The sequence below is a fragment of the Macaca fascicularis genome, chromosome 3 (assembly GCF_037993035.2).
Source record: "Macaca fascicularis isolate 582-1 chromosome 3, T2T-MFA8v1.1".
Taxonomy (NCBI): Eukaryota; Metazoa; Chordata; class Mammalia; order Primates; family Cercopithecidae; genus Macaca; species Macaca fascicularis.
Window position 1 is genome coordinate 54,365,248 of NC_088377.1, and position 7,694 is coordinate 54,372,941.

Below are 7,694 nucleotides of genomic sequence, written 5' to 3' on the forward strand. Positions count from 1 at the left end.
TTATAGGCACGCGCCACCACATCTTGTTAATTTTTGTGTTTTTTAGTAAAGATGAGGTTTCGCCATGTTGGCCAGACTGGTCTCGAACTCCTGTGACCTCAAGTGATCCACTCGCCTTGGCCTACCAAAGTGCTGGGATTACAGGTGTGAGCCACTGTGCCCAGCCACCATTCACTTTTTCACTGTGGTGGCCATCCACATCTATTCTCCTGCCCCCCACTTCCAGGCTCCAATGCTGCTTTTCCACAATACCCCATGCCTCACAAAATTGATAGCCTCAGGCCTTTCTGCAGAGACTAGGTGGTATTCACCAAATCCTGATTTCTTTTGCTCTTCCCCAACAGGCAGGAGAACACTTTCCTGACTTGCTGGTAGGTTGAGATCACGTGACTGGGTTCTAACCCAGGAGGATTGGTAGGTTGAGATCTTTGCTGGTAGGTTGAGATCACGTGACTGAGTTCTGGCCCAGGAGGATTTGGGAAGAAGTCAAGTAGCCCTTCTAGTCTTGACTTGTAAAACTCGCACGACCCTTTAACTCTCTCTGCCCCTGCAATGGGGAACCTGAGCCACATACAGATTGGCGTAATCTGGCTCTTTCCCACCCGAAAGCAGAACGATTAGGGCAAAATCCAAGAGTTCCTTCCAAAAAATCAGGGCAAATCTTAGTTTTTTTTTTTTTTTCTCTCCAGTTTCCAGGTACTGCCCTTGAGTCTTCAAAGGGAAGGGGAATTCTATGGATTGGATTGAGCAGGAAAGGAGTTACTGACAACTTACCCACAAAAACATTTTGGCAACTCCTCAATTAATTAAACATAGAATTGCCATCTGATCCGGCAATCTCATTCCTAGGTATATACCCAAAAGAAAGGAAAACTGGATGTTCATATGAAAACGTGCCCCAAAATATCCATAGTGGCACTACTCATGTTAGCCAAAAGGTTGAAACAACCCGAATGCCAATCAATGAATGAATGATTACAACAGATACGGCACATCCATAACAAAGAATGAAGTACCCTCACAGGCTACCTTGAAAACATTACGCTAAGTGAAAGAAGCCAGACACAAAAGGCCACATATTGTGTGATTCACTTAATATGAAATATTAATCCAGAGAGACAGAAAGCAGGTTAGTGGTTGCCAGGAACCAGGGGAGGGAGCATAGGAAGTGATTGTGTAATAGGCATAAGGTTTCCATTTGGGGTAATGAAAATGTTCTCGGCGATGGTTACACAACACTGCAGACGTACTTAGTACCGCTGACTTCTACACTTTGAAATGATTGCAGTGGCATATTTTATGTTATGTGCATTTTTATCACAACAAAGAAAGAAAAAGTCTATAAACGTTTTGAACCAAAGAGGAGAGAAATAAACCCAACAAAACTGTGACTGGAAGGCAAATCAAGGTCAAAAGCACACAGGGAGCTTAAAGGTTGAGATGAGGTGAAAAGTCACCCAACAATGACAGAATATGAAAGGTGGAGGCAGGGAGCAGGTTGGACATTGGGGAGGCACATAGGGACTGGTGTGGAATGACTTTTTTTAGTGGGGACGTGGAGGGGTTGGAGAGAGACTCTGAAAACATTGAGGTGCTACCAGTGTATAAGTGCATTTGAGATTGCATTGGAGGTCGATGTTTCTGAATCCACCAAGAACAGAAAGGTAGCAAAAGGTGTTCTCTTTGTAATTTTTTTTTTTTTTTTAGACAGAGTCTTGCACCGTTGCTATGGCTGGAGTGCAATGGCGTGATCTCAGCTCACTGCAACCTCTGATTCCCCTGCCTCAGCCTCCCAAGTAGCTGGGACTACAGGCACCCGCCACCAGGACAGGCTGATTTTTTGCATTTTTAGTAGAGACAGCGTTTCATCATGTTGGCCAGGCTGGTCTTGAACTCCTGACCTCAAGTGATCAGCCCACCTCGGCCTTCCAAGGTGCTGGGATTACAGGTGTGAGCCGCTATGTCTGGACTTTTTTTTTTTTTTAATAACCCTTAAAAACATTCTTGGAAGGATCCTATGACTGCACCTGTGCCCTGTTTCATTCTCTTCTGCCTAACTTGGTCCATCCCACCACCCTTCCGTCCTGACTGCTGTACCTCCCACTTTGCCGTCTGTACTGGTGCCTTCCCTTCTGGAAGTGAACCTGTGCTGGCCAACACCATCTTAATTAAACTCAACCTACCTGGGAGATGCCACAGAGGAGGCGACATCTAAGCTGGGTCTTGAGGATAAGTATAATTTCACTTAGTGGAGAGGGGGAAGGACCTTTCAAATAGAGGGAAGTGCAGGCTTGGGAAGGGTGTGGTTTGTCTGGGGAATAGTGAGTGAGTTAAGGGCAAGCCTAGAGCAAAGAGCGTAGGTAGCAGTAGTCCTGGCTGTGAAGTAGCAATGGCCATGTGGTAAAAAGGCTTGCCATGTTATGTCCATGTGGCAGTGGTGTCCACTCCTATCTTTCCGCGCAGTGTTTACCAGCACCTTTTAGAATATTCCAACAGTACAGAACTTGAACTCCTGCACCCAACCCAGGTGCAACCTGGGAAATCAATGCACAGTGTCTTCAAAGTGCACATCTCGCTGAAATGCTGACTCGCATCATGTCAAGGAGTTTATTGGACAAAACCTCCTTCCAGAGGAACTCTGGTGGAGACACGGGTGCTCACCTGCACAAGTATGTCCTTGAGCATGGTATTGGCTTGGCTCTTTGTTTCTGACTTCTATTCTGGGCATCAGCATAAGGTTACTTAGCATATTCTTTTCCCTCTGAATCTGGACCCCAGCTCCTTCTAGGCCACTTGCAGATGACACAATGTAGGATCTGCATGGGTTGGGTTTCTGCTACCTTAACAAACTCTGTCCCCCATCTCCCCTCCCTGCCAACCACTTTCCTTCCTCAGAGGCTCTTGAACCTGAAGAGGCTCATTTTAGTTTCTTTACCAAATAAAAGAACTTGTTTGCCTCTGGTTGGCGACCTAGACCTTCAAAACATAATGGCTTCTTTACACATACTATGTTTGAAGGAAATGACACATCCAGAGGGCAGCTCCTCATTTCAGTTTTGAAATTCAAAAGTCCCTTCCTTCCTTCCTTCCTTCCTTCCTTCCTTCCTTCCTTCCTTCCTTCCTTCCTTCCTTCCTTCCTTCCTTCCTTTCCTCCCTACCTCCCTCCCTCCCACCTTCCCTCCTTCCCTTCTCTCCTTCTTCCCTTCTTTCCTTCCTTCCTTCCTTCCCTCTCTCCTTCCCTCCTTCCCTCCTTCCTTCCTTCCTTCCTTCCTCTTTCCTTCTTTCCTTCCTGTTTCCTTCCTTCCTTCCTTCCTTCCTTCCTTCCTTCCTTCCTTCCTTCCTTCTTTTTTTTGGAGACAGGATCTTGCTCTGTGGTCCAGGCTGGAGTGCAGTGGCACAATCATAGCTCGTTGTAACCTTGAACTCCAGGGCTCAAGCAATTCTTCCACCTCAGTCTTTCAGTTAGCTGGGATTACACGCACATGCCACCATGACTGGCTAATTTTTGTACTTTTTGGTAGACATGTGGTCTTGCTATGTTGCCCAGACTGGTCTCAAACTCCTAGTGTCAAGCAATCCTCTTGCCTCGGCTTCTCAAAGTGTTGGGATTAAAGGCATGAACCATCTCAGCCAGACTATTTCTACCTTTCTTATTGGACAATGGCACTTAACTGGTTGACCCCAAGGAGGTTAGATTTGATACCTAAGAGGCTTATTTACTTGCTTCTCACTGGAACCACACACATTCCCAAGAGCAGCTCATGGAATTTTCTGCTACCTCTGAGACTGAAGTAGAGATCAAAGCACAGTTTTCACTGTCAACAGGAATACAGCTATCCCAGGGAATTTCGAGTTTATCTTGTAGCAAATGGAAAACCATTGAAGATTGTAAAGGACAGCAGTGAAAAAACCAGAATTATGTAACAGAAAGAATTCTGATGGTCACTTACAGCAAGGCTCAAGGGTCAGCAAGAGTTGTTTTTTTTTTTTTGGTTGTTGTTTTTTTTTTTTTTGTCAAGGGTCCCATTGTGAATGTTTTCACCTTTCCAGGCATATGGTCTGATATGGTTTGTTCTGTGTCCCCGCCCAAATTTCATATCAAACTGTAGTTTCCAAAGTTGGGGGAGGGATCTGGTGGGAGATGACTGGATCATGGGAGCAGATTTCCCCTTTTTCTTTGCTAGTGATAGTGAGTGAGTTCTCATGATATCTGATTGTTTGAAAGTGTGTACCATTTCTCCGTTCTGTCTCTCTCTCTCTCTCTTTTTTTTCTCTCTCTCCTGTCACCATGTGAAGATGTGCCTACTCCCTCTTCACCTTCCGCCATGATTGTAAGTTTTCTGAGGCCTCTCAGCCATGCTTCCTGTACAGCCTGCAGAACTGTGAGTCAATGAAACCTCTTTTCTTCATAAGTTACCCAGTTTCAATTAGTTCTTTATAGCAGTATGAGAACAGACTAATATACACAGTCTCTGTCACACCTCCTCTTCTACGCTGTTATGGCATGAAAGTAGTCACAGACAATATGTAACTTTTGTGGCTATGTTTCAATAACCAGTTTCAATAAAGCTTTATTTATAAAAAATAAGCTTCAGGCTGGATTTAGCCTGAGAGCTATAGTCTGTGAGCCCTGGTACAGGATGGATGGGAGAAGGTGAATGTTAGAAACATAGGAAGCAATAAAGCTATAGTAGACATCTGTTTTGTTTTGTCATGTTTTGTTTCCATTGTTGTCCAGACACTACTCACTTTTTCTGGGTAATGGTACCTTACTTTTCCACTAAAAAAACATTCTGTCTACCACTGTTAGCCCATGTGCTTCAGGTGCAATTGACTGCACATTCATTTCAGCACAGGCATATGACCAAGGCTTGCATATTTGGAGTATTGCATTTTCCTGGCCGTAGTGATTGGCACATGGAAAATCCTGGGATCCAGTCAGAGTGAATGAGATGGGAGCGGAGACACACTCTCATCCATGGGCCTGACCCTAGGAGGACATGGCTGTGGAGCTTTGGCCAACATCTTGCCACTAAGTGAAGCTTAAGACTGAAACCAACAGAGGGAAGCAACAGGCACATCTGAGAGCTAGAAAGGTGTATGGGAAAATTGGAGGAGTACTGACTTCATGATTGATTTTTCCAAAGGTGTCTTCAGTCATCTTTTGGGTCTAGATGATCCTTTGTTCAAGCAAACCCATCAATGTGTGGCTTTAGGTCAAGTGCGGTGGCTCACGCCTGTAATCCTAGCTCTTTGGGAGGCTGGGGAGGGTGGATCACTTGAGGTCAGGAGCTCGAGGCCAGCCTGGCCAACATGGTGAAACCCTATTTCTATGAAAAATACAAAAATTAGCCAGGCGTGGTGGTGGGCACCTGTAATCCCAGCTACTTGGGATGCCGAGGCACGAGAATCACTTGAACCTGGGAGGCAGAAGTTGCGGTGAGCCGAGATTGTGCTGCTGCACTCCAGCCTGGAAGACAGAGCAAGACTCTGTCTCGAAACAAGCAAACAAACAAACAAAAACCCCAAAACAAAAAGAAGTGGCTTTAGATTAGGTATAGATGCAGCATAAACCTTTTTGGGGCATGCAGAGGCTTGAGACCATGTGGCTTCTTTGGACCTCGGCTGCTCTGTGTGATTGGGAAATGTGCTCAGGGGTCATTGTGGGAGGACCACTGCTCTAGGTTTTGTCCTGCAGAGAACTGTTGCATCTGCAAGCAGGGTTTGAGCTGTATTCATATTCAAATAATCACGTTTTCTCATGAAAAGACATAGGAGATTTTAGGAAAGGGGATGGAATGGAGAGGAGGGGATGGGAGAGGCTTGACTCATGCCTATCCATGGGACCTAGAAGCTGAGGACAGCTTTCATGAGGGGTTGTGTGAGATTCCAGGTGAGTCATTCTGCTTCAGAGGCCAAATGACAGAGTGAGGTTTGCAGTTATCAAGGCAGCTGTTCTTGGATCCTAGTCTTGGGAAAACGAGCTGCTGCCATGAGATCTTCTCAAGGAGACTTTCTCAGTGGAGGCAGCAGAAAGGAGTGCCTGATGTAGACATCTGGGTAGAAGAACCAGAACAGCCTCCCTCCACTCATCATGGGTCTCTCAAGAACACGCAGGGGGTTCTCGGCCAGGAGCAGTGGCTCATGCCTGTAATCCCAGCACTTTGGGAGAATGAGGTGGGTGGATCACGAAGTCAGGAGATCAAGACCATCCTGGCTAACACGGTGAAACCTCGTCTCTACTAAAAAATATACAAAAAATTAGCTGGGTATGGTGACAGGCGCCTGTAGTCCCAGCTACTCCGGAGGCTGAGACAAGAGAATGGCGTGAACCCAGAAGGTGGAGCTTGCAGTGAGCCGAGATCACGCCACTGCACTCCAGCCTGGGAGACAGAGCGAGACTCCATCAAAAAAAAAAAAAAAAAAAAAAAAAAAAAAAAAAAAAAAAAAAAGGAACACTCAGGGGGTTCTTAAAGGGCCCCTAAGTCCCTGCATGGGAAGATAGAGCTCTGCATCATTATTATTAATGGTGACTTCAGCTTATAGATGTCGGGGATCTAAATATATACATAAATATGGAATAACTCATGCCAGGACCAGACACATTCTATATTGTAAATGTTGAACGAATGTAAGAAAGAGAACCTGTAACTAGGGGTTTTCTCTCCTCTCCCAAAGGTTCATCTGAGTCAACCCGCAGCAAAACAAGTGGCAATGTGAACCCACCAAATGTCTGCATTATACGTGTGCAAGAGAGTTGCCTGCCTCTGATCATCCAAAGGGAATGTGGAAAAGGGAGAAGGACACCCCTTTCAGATGGGTGGGAGCCAGGAGATGTTGGCCCAAAGTCCCTTTCTTCCTCCCTCCTGCAGGTGGCAATAGGTCTTCGACTGCATCATAAAAGCTGAAACGTGTTGGCTCAGAGGGCTTCATAATTTGATCACATAATCACCAGGAGAGAAGGGTTGTTGCTTTACGGTGATCCACTTCGTGGGTGTTCTTTCCATTAGCGTGTAGTTCCGCATCATCACGGAAAACGGGCCCAATGCCATGCGTTTGAGACATCTTTAAAGATGAGGCTTTATAGACTGGTTTTCTGTTTGACTTTTATTTATTTATGTGTTTCTGGTAATGTTGTTACATCATTCTGTGAGGCCCTAACCTTCCTCTTGATTTACCTCTTTGGAGAGTAAATGAACTTCAAAGGATGCCGGGTTTGCATTTCTGGTTCAATTCAAGCCTTTGGCTCTGACTGTTTTTCTCTATCCAAACCAAGGCTTTCACTGAGCATGAGCTGCTGGGCTCAGAGGCTCCAGGTGAGGGTGCTTGGGCAGTGACTGGCAAGCTCCTTCTCTTGGCTTGACCTGTGAACTTCCTTCTTTCCTCCTGGTTTCCTGCATGCAGCTCTTGAAGGTGCTGGCTCAGCTGAAGAAGAAATCTTCAGTGAGGAGAGAGGTCTGTTCTGGCTTTTTTTTTTTTTTTTTTTTTTGAGATGGAGTCTCACGCTGTCACCCAGGCTAGAGTACAGTGGTGCAATCTTGGCTTACTGCAACCTCTGCCTCCCAGGTTCAAGTGATTCTCCTGCCTCAGCCTCCCGAGTACCTGGGACTACAGGCGCCTGCCACCACGCCTGCTAATTTTTTGTATTTTTAGTAGAGAAGGGATTTCGCCGTATTGGCCAGGCTGGTCCCGAA